This window comes from Oryctolagus cuniculus, chromosome 9, assembly GCF_051225735.1.
Source record: "Oryctolagus cuniculus isolate XC-2025 breed Fujian yellow rabbit chromosome 9, ASM5122573v1, whole genome shotgun sequence".
NCBI classification, from domain to species: Eukaryota; Metazoa; Chordata; class Mammalia; order Lagomorpha; family Leporidae; genus Oryctolagus; species Oryctolagus cuniculus.
The window spans coordinates 43,936,897-43,954,827 of NC_142875.1; positions in this window are offsets into that span (position 1 = coordinate 43,936,897).

Consider the following 17,931-nt stretch of genomic DNA (forward strand, 5'->3'; position numbering starts at 1 on the left):
GAGGTTTTATATATAATGTAGCAACCAATGTATTTTTAAAGTTTTTTTTTTTATTTCACTGAAAGAGTGACAGAGAGAGAGCGATAGAGAGACAATGTTCATCTGCTGATTCACTCTCCAAATCCCTACAGCAGCCTGGATTGGGCCAAGCAACAGCCAGGAGAGAGGCACTCCATCCTGGGCTTCCACATGTGTGCCAGGGACCAATGTACTTGGGAAAATCATCCACTGCCTTCCTGGATCAGAAGCAGAGCAACTGAGACTCTAAGATAGCATTCTAAGGTGGGATGCAGCTTCATAAGTTCTGGCTTAAACCGCTGTATCACTACACCCACCAATTAGAGGCTTCTGGTACTGTAGGAATAGTGAAAATTCACTTAAGGCTGCAATGGACACAGAGACCATGATAAGGACTGTGAGCAATATATATACCTATCTGTGCCTATCAATGCATGGAATTTCAGTTGTTTAATAGGCATGTAATATGAAGCAATATAGCCCTAATGCTACTGGAATTGCTGGTTGAAAATTGTATTATGATGACTTTTAAATATAACTATGAAATAAATTTTATTTTTATATAGCATGCCCTAGAATCCACATTATCCTGTAATAGGTCCTTTAAAATACGGGTCAGAGAATATATACTATACTCTCATTTCTGTCCATATATATGTATATGAAATTAGTTAGACTTTGAATCTACAGAATTTTTATGTGCGAAATTACATGGCTACAGAACATAATATACAGATGTTTTGTAAGCTATCATTTATCATTAAAACAAGATATTAAATAGATAATTTCATGCATCTTTATAATGCTTAAATCCTGAAATATGATTTTCAGCATGTGATCTATCAGGGTTCCTATCACGAAAATTTAAGTTGTTTACCATTTCAGTCTCCTGATTTTAGCCTGCTTGCTGTTGGTGTTTTGAACAAATGGATGAGAGATCTCTCTTTGCCTCTTGGTCTCTGTCTCTCTGCCTTTCATATAAATTGTATAAGTATACATAAATATTACTATACCTATCAGCTTTAGTATCTTCCACTCCCTTGACTTATACTTAAATTTTTAGCACATATTATCTTCATCTTCTATATGTTATAATGTTACCATGAAAATATTAGCTATCTATAAACTTCAATTCAATTTTTATATTTTGTTCTTGGCCAATTTGCAGAGATAAATTCTAGATTCAAGACAAGAAGAGCAGGTAGTTAAATACAAACAGAGGTCTTATTTTTCTTCTATTTAACACATCAAAGAAAATCTGAAAACAGCCACAGAGCAAGAGGATGATAGGGAAGAGTATTTTCCTTGAATTCAGACAACATGTGGAGGCTTCAAATCACATCATTTTACCACCTATTCTTTTGTATTTGGGCTGATTAAGTGGCAGAAATATTTATAAAGATAGCATTAAGACAAAAAATAGAATTGAAATATATTTTGAACATTGTGTATGAGTGTGTTTTCTTCATTTCAAAATTTTATTCACCTGTTCTTAACATTTTCTCTCTGAGCACAGGGATAAGTAATGGTTTTAGTTAGTTAATTAATTAATTAATTTTTGACAGGCATAGTGGACAGTGAGAGAGAGAGAGACAGAGAGAAAGGTCTTCCTCTTCCCTTGGTTTCACCCCACAATGGCCGCTGCTGCAGGTGCGCTGTGGCCGGCACACCGCGCTGATCTGAAGCCAGGAGTCAGGTGCCTCTCCTGGTCTCCCATGCGGGTGCAGGGCCCAAGCACTTGGGCCATCCTCCACTGCACTCACGGGCCACAGCAGAGAGCTGGACTGGAAGAGGAACAACTGGGACAGAATCTGGTGCCCCGACTGGGACTAGAACCCGGTGTGCCCGCACCGCAGGTGGAGGATTAGCCTATTGAGCCGCGGCACAAGCCAATGGTGTTAATTTAAATTATACAGAATAAATGTGCAACTTCACAACAACTTAGATTTCTGTGATAGGAACTCTGATAAAAAATGTGGTGAAAATCATATTTTAAGACCTAAGCATTATAATGATTATGAAATTATCTATTTGAAATAATATTTTTATTAGTGAAAAATTGACCCTTTTTGGCAGCAACATAAGATCATACAATACTATTGGCCTCCACATTATTAAATACTTGCCCTTAATTGGGGAGGATATATTGAAACTGGATATGGGGATATATAGCAATAGGAAATTTTTAGTTTTCTTTAAGCAAGTTCCTCAAATGCAGTCACATATACTTTCACTTCAGGCTATGGAAGACTACTATCATATAATCTTTTCTGAGAGAGCGCTCCATCAAATATCAAATGAGAATAGAAAAATATGAATGAATTATGTATGAATATTAATGACAGCTGCTCTTCCTCCGATCCAGCTCTATGCTATGGCCTGGGAAAGCTGTAGAAGATGGCCCAAGTCCTTGAGCCCCTGCACCTGCGTGGGAGACCAGGAGGAAGCTTCTTGATCCTGGCTACAGATAAGCTAAGCTATGGCAGTTGCGGTCATTTGGGGAGTGAACCAGCAGGTGTAAGACCTCTCTCTCTCTCTCTCTCTCTCTCTCTCTCTCTCTCTGGCTTACCTCTTTCTATAACTCTGTCTTTAAAACAAATAAAGTAAATCCAAAAAAAAAAAGACATAGGTAAAATAAATCTTAAAAAAAAGACATATGTAAAAAAAAAAGGTAAATGATAACTTGGGAAACAAGAGCAGGAAAGAGAAGTCAGAGAAACTGATTGAGAAAAGAGGGAAAAATCAGTAAGAAGCATCTGTGAGGATGACTACTACAAAAGCTGGTTTCTGACTGCCAGAGACTTCAGGTGTGCCAAAAAGGATGGAAGGGAATGACATACATTTTAAACAAGAGACCTAAGCTTTGAGAGCCTTCCTGAGTAGCCCATTACATTTCTAGAGATCTTTAAATACAATTGCCTTCATGAACCCTTTTTCAAGTGGTAGTCGTGCAGTTTTGCATTGACTTTAAAGCACACTCTGAGAAGAAAAAGGAAGCAACAGTACTATTGGTATGAAAACATTTTCCTAGCTCATCTCCACTAACCAAGAAAAAGAAAAGAGGGCACTCAGCTTTGTGGCACATTCATGAGGTCTGCATCATAAATTCCTGGACATTAAACCACTTTGAGTAGAATACATATCAGATTACAATGTAGTCTATGTAAAACAAATAATGTTTAAGTGTGGGGGATGTTCCACCTGGAAATGTCTACTTCTAATTGTAATCAATTCAAAGTGGACAGAGACTATAAAGCTGGAACTGAGATTCACCAAGATTCACCAGAAGTCATCAGCCCAAGCACTGTGGAGCCCCTCTGACTTTGGGACACTTAATGGCAATATTTGGACCCTAAGCCGTTCCTGCAATCAGAAGACAGAGCATCCATTGCCCTTCTACGTGCATCCTTTGCCTGCTAGTAGAAGTGGTGAGGATGTACTCACTTGCCATCGTCCCTAAATGGTCAAGGCTGGCCCTTCAGTGTTGACTCTCCTGCTTTTTCTTGGTGTGCATGTTTGATGGGCATGTGGTTTCTCACAGGTCTCATCTTTCATGCACTATGGAGTCTCAGAGAAGAAGTAAAAGCCCATGCTAATGTTTAGGTCAGGAGGCTGTCCGGTTCCACTGATAGAACTTGAGTCCAAGTCATTCTGAAAACATTTTCTGCTGGAACAGCTCTAGTTGAGGCTAAGAGAACTTGTCAAGGGGCATAAAATTCAATCCATGGGATTTTTTATTCTTGAGTGCTATTCTGTGCAATGTTAGTTTTAGTTAGAAATACCTATCTGAGTTACTTTAGCCCAAAGCAAAATTTTTATATTTGCATCACTTGGGTAAAATCTATGAGTATTAAAAATAAAATATAAAATAATTCTTATTTGCCAACATTTTAATTCCATCATGTTAGCATTTCTAATATGTTTTAAATGCAAGAGGAACTATGTCAGCTAAGGTTTTCTGAAACACACTGGCTGGGAAAATTGGGAGAAAAGAATTTTTAGCTGCAGAATAAATGCACAAACACCAGGAAAGTATCACAACATGGACTGTGTGGGAAATACAATCAGGCTTCCTGATTCATAACTGCATTAAAGCAGATATTTCTGTGGGGCAGAAATTGTGAAGACACATAGTTTGTTTATTGACATAATTATGGTTTACTTTATAGCCTAGATGTTCTATTGTCAAGTAAAAATATCTATGAAATGACTTTGAACTTTAATAGGATGCATTTCAATTGGGGAAACTATTTTCATTTTTTAATAACACATCTTTAATGTAGACTTCTCAACACAGTTGTTTTTAGTAAAACAGTGCATACCCTGTAGCTGTTTATACGATATTAAGTATGAAGACTTATATTAGAAGAAAAGAGTGAAAGTTAATTAACTCAACAGATGAACACAGAAGAAAAATGATGCATCTACAGGTGGTAAATCATTTCAACTGTGAGAGAAACAGAAAAGCAAAAGTGATAGCCAGCTGTTCAAAGCCATGCAAATTATACACAGCAAACCTAAACTGGAAATCTGAACTAAAGCCTAACGTAATCCCTTCAAGGCAACAGATGCTCATGGGAGAAAAATGTGGAAGAAAATTAATTGTGGGAAATTGCATTAATATATTGATGTTTGGTCTAGACATCAAGTTGAAGATCTCTCATAGTCAATTGCTCAGTATTAGAAACACAACTCTGATGTGCTGGCAAAGAAACTGAAGATTGCATATTAAGGCATTTAGTATGACCATCTGGAATGAGACCCCCTTTTATCCTCCAGATGCTTGACAAACTCTACCAAGAATAACTGGACTAGGTGTATTAAAAAATTCTTAATCTGGCATTTTTCATAATAAAATACATTAGATATCATTAAAGAAAAATAAAAAAAAAGCTTCAATAATCTATCTAGTGACAGATAAATGTTATTGGTCTATAGAAAATATAGGAACATTTTACTTCTGATAAGCATATATATATAAACCATAGTAAACCACAATTCTCCAGACTATTAAATTAATTAGGATGTTTCATTAATGGATATGTCATTTATTCTTCAAGTTAGATTTTTTTCAGGATAAACACATCTAAAATGAACTTTAATATTAACTTATCAGAAACATCAGCTAAGATTATAATTTAGAAAAATCATATAATGGAACTCTTGTGGTGTAGTGGATTAAATTGCTATCTGTAAAGTCAGCATCCCATATGGGTGCCAGTTCAAGGCTCTGATGCTGTTTCTGTTCCAGCTCTCTGCTAATGTTCCTGGGAAAGCAGTAGAGGGTGGCCCAAGTGATTGGGCCCCTGAATCCACAAGGGAGACCAAGAAGAAACTTCTGGCTCTTGGCACCTGACTTCAGCCTGGCCCAACCCTGGCTGCTGTAGCCATTTGGGGAGTGAACCAGTGGATGGAAGACCTCTCTGTGTCTGTCCCTCTCTCTCTCTGTAACTATGTATTCAAATAAGAATAAATAAATCTTAAGAAAGAAAAATAATTTATGATAATAGAAAATAAATTTTAACTATATCTTGTAGCAATAAATTTAAAATTTAAACAATATAACTACTAAAACATAATGAATGTTGTAATCTTTACAGTAAAGCTAGAAAAACATAATAGGAATATTAAGATAATTTGACACTTTACTCATAACTGCTACAATCACTAAAGAGGAATATCCTAATACATAAACTAAAACTACTAGGATTATGAGTGAGATCAGTAGGTTTTCAGAAACAAGGTCAATATTACACCAAAAACACATTTCTATGTCTGTATGCTATCAAAAGCATTTCAAACTAAAATTTAAAGGTATCTCATTTATAAAAGAATCAACTATAAAATAGTGAGTATGACATATTTGTACACACAAAACATATGAATGGATACAAATGCACAGAATCCAGAATAATAAGCCACAAATAAATATATGGCCAATTCAATTCTTTTTTTTTTTTTTTTTTTTTTTTTTTTTTTTTTTTTTTTTTTTTCAGGCAGAGTGGACAGTGAGAGAGACAGAAAGAGAGAAAGGTCTTCCTTTTTTTGCCGTTGGTTCACCCTCCAATGGCCGCTGCGGCCAGCACACTGCGCTGATCCAAAGGCAGGAGCCAGGTGCTTACCCTGGTCTCCCATGGGGTGCAGGGCCCAAACACTTGGGCCATCCTCCATTGCATTCCCGGGGCCATAGCAGGAAGCTGGCCTGGAAGAGGGGCAACCGGGACAGAATCCGGCGCCCCAACCAGGACTAGAACCCGGTGTGCTGGCACCGCAAGGCGGAGGATTAGCCTATTGAGCCGCGGCACTGGCTGGCCAATTTAATTCTGATGAAGATGCTGATGATACCACGTAGGAAAGAATATAGTATTCAAACAAATCTTGCTTTTTCAAAAATTTTTATTTAAGTTATACAAGTTTCATGTATTTCATATGTACAGATTTAGGAACATATTGAAATCTGCCACTCTACCCTCCCTCCTGACCACACTCCAATGTTCTTCCCCTTCCCACTCCCAATCCCACTCTTAATTTTTACAAAGATTTACTATCAGTTCACTCATGACCATTAAGTTAACTCTACACTAAGTTAAAGAGTCCAACAAAGAGTATGAAGGAAAAACAAAAGAGACAAGAGACAAATCTTGCTGAAACAACTAAATAGTCATAGGGAAAAAACAACAAAACTTCAATCATTATCTATTGATTCAAAATAATTATGTGATATTACAGGATACTCTAAAATACATTTTGATGAGACAAAGAATCCAGACATTACAGATTACTATAAAGTCTCACTTGTATGAAACTCTAGAAGAGACAGATGAATCCAATTGACACATATTAGTGCATTCCTAAGATTTGGGGTCAGTGCTTGAATGTAGATGAACATAATAGAGTCTTTAAGATGATGACAACTTTCTACAATATTTTGATTTTTTTCTCACAAAGCAAATTTTTCAACATCTAACAATATAAAACATAATTTAATTTATTGTAACGTAAAGTAATCCTCAAGGATTAAATTTCATGTTGTAAATAATTAGACAGAGGTAAATACATTTCATTTGAGTGCCAATATAACATTATTTTGTGATATATAATTAAAGAATTATTTTAAAAAATTAAAATTAATGTTTGTTAAACATTTATATGTTTTTTAAACTTAGTCCTATAAGCAAACATTAAAATATTAAGTAACTCATTGGGACAACAAAACAATGCATGTAAAGCACTTTGAAATGTATTTAGGACATCAAATAATTAATATTTTATTACCTAACTCAACGCTAAAATTAAATTAGCAAGGAAAAAAATAAAAATAAAGATGTTATTTAATTCCTTCTGAATAGAGTCTGAATTACTTTTGTCACAAACTAATTTATTTGAAGCCTAAGCCAATTATTTGTACTTAGTTTATATACAGAGGCTAAGAAATATTAACAATCCTGCACAGAATGATAAATTCAAGCATTATATGAATGAGCCATTAATACTTCATTACCTTGTGATAATAAATTTTATTCTTAGCAACAATGAACATATGTCCTCTAAATAGAATAAAGATTCTTTTCTCTCCTACATTTAGATTTCTAGCCTTTCAAAAAAAAAAAAAAGAGATTGCATGTAAAATGTTTGATTTCCTAATTCTTTTTTACCACATTAAATTCAAATGGATATTAGTACATTTACTTCTGGTTAATTATTTAATTCCCATTCTGTTATGTCCAGTGCCAAGACAAAGCTCCAAAGATGTAAACAGAATTTTCCCTAGGTCTTCAGCTAAATTCCTAAAAGAAGACAACAAAGACTAGACATAGAATGATGAAGAAATAGCAAGCAGAACAACACCCCTATAGTTAGCAGCAATTCATTTTCTACAATGAAGTAGGAAAGATTGCAAACACATGAGCATCAGATAGAGTTCTTAGAGGAATATTTATGCAATCAGAAAGGAAGAAAATACCATTAGTTTTTAAACACATCTTTTGGATATGTCTAACAAAGCTTAAAAGCAAGCTGTGAAAAACAAATTATTCCTAGTAATTTACCTCAGTGTTGAATAAAGCCCATTAGTATAAGACCTAAGAACAACAGCAAAAGTTAACGTGTATAGGCTTAAATAAAAGACAATCAGGCATGATAACTATTTCCAATTACAACACGGAAAAAATAGACATAAAACAGATGGGAAAATGACAGAGAATTGATGAAAAGGTCATTAAAATGGCCTTATCAATATACTTGCATGCAAGAATACAGAAGAAAAGAAGTAAAATAAATAGAAAATTTGAAATCATACAATATCTTCCATTCCACATTCCTACTAATGTACCTGGGAAGCAAAAGATGATGGCCCAAGTGATTGAGTTCCTGCCACCCACATGGGAGATCCAGATAGATCTCCTGTTTCCTAACTTCAGGCTGGCCAAGGCCTAACTATTGAAGGCATTTGGGGAGAAAATTAGAAAATGGATGATCTTTCTCTCTCTCACTCTCTCTCTCTCTCCTCCTACTCCCCTTCTTTCTCTGTCTTTAGTCCTCCCCCTCGCTCATTCTGTCTTTCAAATAAATAAATAAATCTTTAAAATGTAGTGAATAAATCAACAGAATACTTGACATTGCAGGATCAAATACATGAATATGAAAATATATAAATAACAGTCATCCAGAATGAAACATGCAGAGACAAGCTACTAAAGCATTTAATAAAGCATAGTGGGTTCCAGAAAAACATCGAGTGATCTACAACATATGACCTCTGGATGGCACACTGCTGGGCAGATGCATGGGAATCCAAATACCTGGCATATTACTCAGAATTCCTGACTAAAATCCAAAATTTCTCATCATGAACAAAAAAGAAAATCAGCAACAACAACAAAAATACATGTTAATATTTGGTAATGAGGCCATCTTCCAATGCTTTCCAAGGCCATTATCGGGGAGCTGGATAGGAAGTGAAGCAGCCAGCACTCGAACCGAAGTCCATATAGGATTCTGATACTGCAGGCAATGGCTTTACCTGCTAAGCCACAGGGTTGGCCCCAGTCACATGATTTCTAATGCATATATTAATTTCTATTATTCAAGTGGATTTATATATACATGATACCATCATTTTAATATATATGTTCAAATATATCCAAGAAAAATTCATTTTCCTTTCTCACAATATATCTCCCTAATAATTCTTACATGGAAAGATGATGTAGAAAATCATGATAAATCTGTCAAAATAATTTTAATAGAGAAGAGCTATAAATTTACATCTCATTCATTTGAATTATAGGCTTGTTGCTTTTAATGGATGACTATACCTATGAATATAAACACTTGGTAATTTTCTAAATTGTGTTGTGTGTTTGAAAAGGTATACTGTAGTTTATCATAAGCTGCACGTTTTTGAAAACTCAGTTCTTTGTTTATGTATAAAAAAGCTGATTCTGCCCGATAAGAAGAAAGGGAGCAAACAGGCACTCCGAGAGTAGTCAAGAATTCTAGTCTAGAGCCTAAACTTCCACAATTGCTCTTCAAAATAAATCTGGTTTGAGAAGAAAACAGCTGCTGCCACTTAAGGTCCCTTGGATGATACTTTCTGTCACTCAAAATTCTGCAGTCAGCTGCAACCTGGAGGTCATTGCTATGGTCACCAAAACAACCTTAATTATACTTTTGTTATTAATTCAATTCAGTGACAGAAACCAGTGCATGCATTTCTACCACTGGAGAGACAGAGTTAGTCATCACTACCATTTTTAACTTCTCTGGGTAGGTGCAACTGAGAAGCAGCAATAAAGAGAACAGAATAAATGTGAAAAGAACTGTATTTTTTATCGTTCAACAGCTTTAGAATATGACTCTCCTGACTGAAGTTTCTTATGTACCATGCATTTCTCATCCATTCTCTCAGGAAAATAATTTCCCATGATCTCTTTAAATTGCACACATTGATAAAGCATTACAATCTATTTGTGCTGGTCTCTGAACCTGGTAATTAACAAGTCACAGAGATTCATACAAAATCTTGGCATTTGAATGTTGTAGGAAATCTTTACTGTATTATGCATCTATTTTATAGGGACTTGCTGTTTCTTTTCTCCTCTCAGGTCTAAACTGACATTAGCTTTTCAGGGATATTTCTTGAAGGCAGAAATATAAGTTATTACTATTGGTTCTCCTGCACCTAAATTAATTAGATGCCTGCTAAAAACAAATACCTCATTTAAGACAGAGAAATGTTCACAGAAGTAAAAGTTGTGACTTAGATTGCAGGAACAAAAGAAAGGTAGATCAAATGAAAAATAAATGAGTTTTCTACTTCGGCAGTCTTTTAGGTTTAAAAAGTAGACCCTATAAGGTAAGAAATGGTGATATAAAGAATAGGGTATGGGGGAATAGGCATCTGACTTAGAGGTTAAGATGTTGCTTTTGACCACTGCATCCCTTGTTGGAGTGCCTTGGTTTGAATCTGTTATCTGCTCCTGATTCCAGCTTCCTGCTAATGTATACTTGACTTTGATTCTGTTTGTTTTTATAATTTACTTAATTTCCATGTAGGAACTTTAAATGCACTTGAGATATTTTACACTATGTTGTTAAAAAATTCCCTCCTCCACTATGCCTGGATTAGTCAGAGTTCTCTATAGAAACACAGTCAATGGAATGGATATACATACATATAAATATATATATATATATATATGCATACCCATATTTATGCCTTCACAAAAAGGAAATAAAATATAATATATAAAATATGCCTCCATGTAAAATAGAAATAAAGGTTATTATTTAGATAGAATTTTTTGAAATATCTGTATGTTTCATAATATTAACTTCCATTAACTTTTTGAAGTACATTAAATATAGAACTGGGGCATGTGATAACATAAGCCGGGGTGTTCAACATTCAGCTATCTGCAGGCTGGAGAAATCTGGTAGGGTCAGTCCAAATCTGAAAACCTGAGCACTAGGGGAACTGGCCCTGAAACCCCAGGGCAAGGGTAGGAGAAACATGTTGTCCTTTCTCAAGTGTGCAGGCAGTACAAGAGTAAGGCGAATTCCACCTTTCTCTTCCTTTGTTCTGACCAATTTAAATGATTCCTAGGTTAGGGAGGGAGAGTGATCTAATTTCTTGAGACCACTGACTGAAATTTTAATCTCATTTGGCTCTCACAGAAAATCCAAGAAAAGACATTTCATTCAGGCATCCCACTCCCTAAAAAAAAAGTGCACACCAAGTGACAAACAAAAATAGCAATCACAATTTCCAATTAATTACTTATTTATTGCTTTATAAGTCTGAGTCCTAGAATTAGAAGTAAATGACAAAGATCTCAAAAATATTTTTTCATTTTTTTCTAATTTGATCCTGAAGTCTCTCTCTCCAGATTGGCTACATATAAACTCTATTTCTGCCCTGAGAGAGTCCAAGAGTTTGGCCCTGGACATTTACAGTGTCCGTTTCATGGGATACTTTGTCCTAGTGAAGAGCCTAACGCTTGTGTCTGTTCCTTGACTAGGAGGCCCTCTGAGAAGAACCTTATGTAAACGGGCAGACGCTTTAGTGACTCCTGGGTAACCTCTGTCTAGCTTACTCCTGATATGACAGCCAGTCTCTCAGAGGGTCTTGACAGAGAAAGCTAGATTTTAGTGTAATGGTTGTGGGATACACAGAGGAGGAAGCACAACAAAACACATGAAATAATATAAATATTATTTACAGAGTCGGAAACAGGTACCACCAAAGGTCACAGGAGTCCTATGATCAGCCAGCAAGCAGGGTGACAGAGAAAAGGTCCTGTGGGGTCCAGGGCGTGACTCCAGCAGGCTCCTCAGGAAGTCTAATTGGTAGGTTTTGAGGGAGTAGGCATGGTCTGGTGGGGTCCCATTATGACTGAGGAGTGGGCTATAGTCCATGCTGTAGGTGTTCACCAGGGGAAGCCAGCTTGCCTTGATTCTATTTCAGCAACAAAGTAATGAATTATAGTTCAGAAAGATGAAAGTAGGGACTGTAAAGCAAAATGTTTTTAAAGTAGTTTCCAAGGGAAGAATGGGTCAAACAAGACGAAACATGGGCCCTTGATAGGGATAGTAACCTGAGGTTTATTAAAGCACCTTCCAAGTGAGGAACTGAGCAATTGAGACAGCAGGTGGCACCCTTTCTTCCTAGTTCAAGGCTAAAGTGTAAGGGGGCATTGACTTGTGATGTGACCTTGATGCTCATTATTGGCATATATGATTGACAGCTGGAGTTACAGACTTTTAGGCTCATTCCACATGTGGCAAGAAATTAGACTTTTCTGAATTGACTGAGCCCCCATTTTATTAGGATACTTTATAAAATTAACCCACAAAGTGTGCAGTGTTGGGTGCATCCCTGTTGGGAGGGATGTCCTTGGTCACCCTGGAGGAGGGTTTTGTGGTTGCTCCCTAGTCGCTCGTGTCTAATTATCTGACTCACAGGCCGGCGCCGCGGCTCAATAGGCTAATCCTCCGCCTAGCGGCGCCGGCACACCGGGTTCTAGTCCCGGTCGGGGCGCCGGATTCTGTCCCGGTTGCCCCTCTTCCAGGCCAGCCCTCTGCTGTGGCCAGGGAGTGCAGTGGAGGATGGCCCAGGTGCTTGGGCCCTGCACCCCATGGGAGACCAGGAAAAGCACCTGGCTCCTGGCTCCTGCCATCGGATCAGCGCGGTGCGCCGGCTGCAGCGCGCCGGCCGCGGCAGCCATTGGAGGGTGAACCAACGGCAAAGGAAGACCTTTCTCTCTGTCTCTCTCTCTCACTGTCCACTCTGCCTGTCAAAAAAAAAAAAAAAAAAAAATTATCTGACTCACAGAGGAGGTCAGTAGGGAGACTCCAGGGGGAATACTTTTACTCCATGGAAAGGCAGTTACAAGGAGATGATTGTATAAAGCAGATGTCTGGATTAACCACATTAAGGAACTAAAAAGAGACTAAGATCTTGCAACTCAGTGGTGACTAAACTCAGATTCTGGTGTGACATTTAACCACATACTCAAAATGGGTGTCTAGGCAACATAAAATTACAAGTATTCACTATAATGAACTGTAGTCTGGAAGTTATCCCAGCTGAGTCCAGCAAAACCACAGTCAACCTATTGATATAAGAATGATAATTTGTTAGGTCACTAAGATTTTAGTTTTTTGTTGTTTTCATTATAAAGTGGTTTACAAATATAGCAACCAGAAAATGTTGAATCTCTGTTTTCACTCGAGTTTCAGAAATTTCCTGAATGCTAACAATAATTGGAAGATTTTTGCTAATTTTAATTAACTCTGTGTTCTATTATTGAATAGAATGAATATTGGAATTGATCATTTTTTGATAAAAGCTCTAGAACAAGGGACAGAACAAACAACAATGAACAGGGAGTATTGGCTGTAACTTCACTACATAAAATAAGTCCTGATGAAAATGAAATATTAATATGCAGGTTATGTTATATGCTGCTTCAGAATTTTAGAAAAATGAACAGTAATCAAATGAGGGTGTCACATAATACACAGCAAGCAGAGAGCCAATTATGTAAATGAATGCCCAAGGTTAGCATGATACAATGCTTTTTAATTTGACAAATATTAAAATCAACTTGTTCTTAATGTAATAGATGGCTGTGACAACAGTTAAAGAGCACCAAATGTTTTTGTAATCCCCTGTCAAATTAAAAATGCTGTTGTGAGTGACCTGCTTTCTTCAGTACAATAGTTGAAAGGCTCAAAATGTGCAATATTTCCTTGGTTTCAAAAGCATTAGACTAAAGTGCTGCCAAGATGAAAGTCACAATGAGCTGTGTGCATCTACTGCTTTCAATTGAAAATACATAACAGTAAACTCCTGTTGCCACAATACTTTTCTCAATAAGGAGAGCTTCTCTCCCTTAGCTACTTCACTTAAATAAATTGCACATACCTTTTTCCAATTATGTGAATTTTCTTTATGACTCCTTATTAAAATTCTTCAGCATAATCTGTGATCCTCTTTTATTTTCCTTCTGACTTTTCCAGCTTGTACATTTATTTTTTATGTTTACTTATAATATTAATATGGATATAAAACTGTATAAATGTATGCATATACATACAGTGATTAATGTTCCTATGAAAGCATATATTCTTTTTTTGTTTTTGTTTTTGTTTTGACAGAGTGGACAGTGAGAGAGAGAGACAGAGAGAAAGGTCTTCCTTTGCCATTGGTTCACCCTCCAATGGCCACCGCGGCTGGCACACTGCGGCCGGCGCACTGCGCTGATCCGATGGCAGGAGCCAGGTGCTTCTCCTGGTCTCCCATGGGGTGCAGGGCCCAAGGACTTGGGCCATCCTCCACTGCACTCCCTGGCCACAGCAGAGAGCCGGCCTGGAAGAGGGACAACCGGGACAGAATCCGGCGCCCCGACCAGGACTAGAACCCGGTATGCCGGCGCCCCAAGGCAGAGGATTAGCCTAGTGAGCTGTGGCGCCGGCTGAAAGCATATATTCTAAAATGCAGAACATATACCTAAATAGTTTTTCACACCAAAAGAATGAAACAATTGAAAATTTAATGGAATATTTAATATTGTTTCATCTTAATTTACTAACAATGATGTCTCAGTAGGGGGAAAGTAATTATTTTTGTGTTTAGCAGTTTATATCTAATTTTTTGTCAAACTACAAATGTAGGAATCTCATAAGCTACGGATCATTTTCTAAGGAATGCTAAAATAATTTTCACCTTAACAGTGTTTTTTTCTGACAGATATCAGAGTGCTTCCATGCTATCCTGTAATTTTCACCAGAAGAGGAACAGGAAGAAGAAAAGAAGTTTAAGGAAAGGGTAAAAACTCACTTATATATTTAAGCCATTATAGTGATCAACCCTGATAACCAGTGCGACCGTTGCTTCAAATTAAACACCTTGATTTCATGTCTTTGAACATGATGATGAGAACGAATAGTCACTATTTTCAGAAATCTATTCTCAATTCTTATAAAAGGTGGTTTCCTAATCAATTATTTCTCACTTTCTGTGCTCATTTTCTAGGCCTGGAGATTATAAAATCTGAGTATTCTGTTTATGAAAAGAAATACGAATTTCAAATAAAAAAATCATACGGAACCTAGAAGTGGCTTATACAGTGAAGAGGCCTGAGGTTTAAAGTCCTTAGCTGCGAAATCCACTCTTATTTATATATAATAAATGACAATGACTCTGGCAGGTAGACAGGGAGCAGGGCCCATCTCTACCTCTGGAGAAGCATCTCAGAGAAAGTGAGAAAAATCAAGCAACCAACTTCTGTGAAGGATGTTGGTGTCATGTGCTAGTCCTTTTAATCAAGGCTTTCTGTGCTATTGTAACTGACCTAGGTAATTAGAATTCTACCTATCTTGGGCTTTCATATGTTTTCTGTTGTCTTTATTGTCTCCATTGGAGACCCTACTTTCATCCATTAACCTATCAAAACCATCACTTCTCAATGTCTCTCAGAACAATCACAAAAACTTCCCCTTTTTGCAACCTATGAAACCTCCAATTCATCAGTCCTCAATAGCTCCCTCCTTCACTTTGAAACTGCTTAAAGTTTTCTCCGTTTTTTGTTTGTTTTCTTTTTTGTTTTAAATAAATGTTGTTCACTTTGCTCATATTTCCTGGTCCTTCATCCTTCATGGATGCTAAACCCAGAACCCAGAAGAGAAAAAGAAGTGCCATCTACAAGACCTGTAACATTTCAAAAATTTGGTGAAAGAAAAATCAGCATTTCTAGGGGAAAAAAACAAAACCAGAGTGATTAGAACCTCAGAGTTCTGCAACATTTCCAATATTACTAGATACTCCATCTTCAAAGAAAAAAATGGTACGTTATAGCATTATTATATTCAGAAGTACAAAACAGAGTTAAATAAAAAACAATTCTTAGAAAGAATACATTGATATGTGTTTTTAAATACTGCAATATCATATGCCAAATAATTTCACTATATTATAAAAGTATTTTTAATTTAACCATTTATGTCATTCAGAAGACTAGGAAAAATAAATTTATATCATCTTCTGACTTTGCTACATGTTTCTATATTTGCATTTAATTTGTTACATACATAATAAAACACTTACTGCTTTTTAGATAAAATTTATTAATACTGTGTATTTCTTTCTAGACTCTGAACATGTTAGTGAAAAATGAATATTCATGTAGTGATGTGCAGAGGGATGTGTTTGTAATGGTAAAGCCAAGGGTCAGCTCACCCGCACACTTCCTTTAGAAAATCACCGATTAAATACATTAACAAAGTACAGAGGTTTATTCTTTGGTCATTATTAATATTTAAGCCTATTTGAGAAAATCAGTTATTTCAAAGAAAGAATACTTTCTCATTGTTGTAATAATCATGTAAATGACAAAATGTTTTGGAGTAAAAACATACATTTTTACTTTCAGTATTCTTTCTGAAATAGATTAAAAATTGAAATTATTTGGATTGTACACTTATTATAATTCTATTCATTACTTAAATACAATAGGATATCCAGCCAATAAAATACCTTTGATGCCTGAATGCCATATGGGCACTGGCTCAAATCCTGGTTGTTCCACTTCCCATCTGTTTTCATCCAAATATTCCTGTGAAAGCAGCAGAAGCCCAAGAACTTTGACCCCTGCCATCCACATGGCAGACCTGGATGGATTTCTAGGGTTCTGACTTCAGCCTGGAGGTGCCTTGGCTGTTGTGGTCATTTGGGAAGTGTACTAGTAAATAGAAGATCTCTTTCTCTGCTTTTCTCTCTCTCTCTGTAACTCTGCCTTTCAATTAATAAATAAATCTTTCTAAAAAAATCTTACAAGTCGCAACCTAGCAAAATACATGGGATAAAGATAATGTAGTGTTTAGATTGGAATTCATATCTTTAAATGTTTCTTTTAGAAATAAGAACATTATAAAACAATTTGTCTAAGATTCCAAATTAATGTACTGTGGTACCAAAAAAAGAAGCATAGTAAGCACACAAAAAGTAAAAGAGAATAGTAGATGTAAAACATTAATCATATATGAAAAAATGACTGAAATTTCACTAAGTTAAAAAGTAAAGAATCTGTTAAAAAGGTTAATGAAGCTAATAATTTAGTACCTAGCAATAATGATCAAGAAAACAAAGGGTAAAATGAAATAATCAGATACTACATACTTTTTTAAGAGTAATGCATTTAAAATGCATTATTTTCTATGTATCTGCATTATAATACTTACATGAGAAAATAAAATATTTTGTGGGAATTCTTAGGAATATTAGAATATTTATAGAAATTCAATTTTTTTTTATTTTAATGGATCTATATTTAAAATTTCCGAGACATTCAACAATCAGGCCATGATCTTTTACTTATGCTTGTATATATAGAGATTAATAGATTTCCAACTTTGCAGCATCTTCCTCATTTTCAATAAATCAGGGGATTACTCATTTAAAATTTGAAGGGAAAATAACAATCAGAGGCATGCGAGGGTGGAGGTGAGAAAGGAAGTTCAGTGAACATAGTAATATGAATAAACATAATTTCTATAATTCTCACTTATGTTTTATAATTTCTCATGAACTCAGTTTTGTGCCACTGGCATGTCTTATAACATTAAATGAGTGTGATTACTTTTTTTGTTCCTTTTTACTTTCTTCCTGCTACCATTTAATTTATTTTTGCTCTCTACCCTTTGGTTTGACTTTGTTTCTCTTTTTCCCCTGTTAATTTAGGTATCTAGAATCAGTCACAAATTTATCCATATTGATGTGCTTTTATGTTCTCTAAAACATCAAGATCGTTTTTGGTGATGTATTTTCAAATATGCTATAGTCTATGTCTTAATACATATGGTTAACTCTTGTCTTACTAATTAGACTGCTGGAGTGAGTGCTGGTTTCTG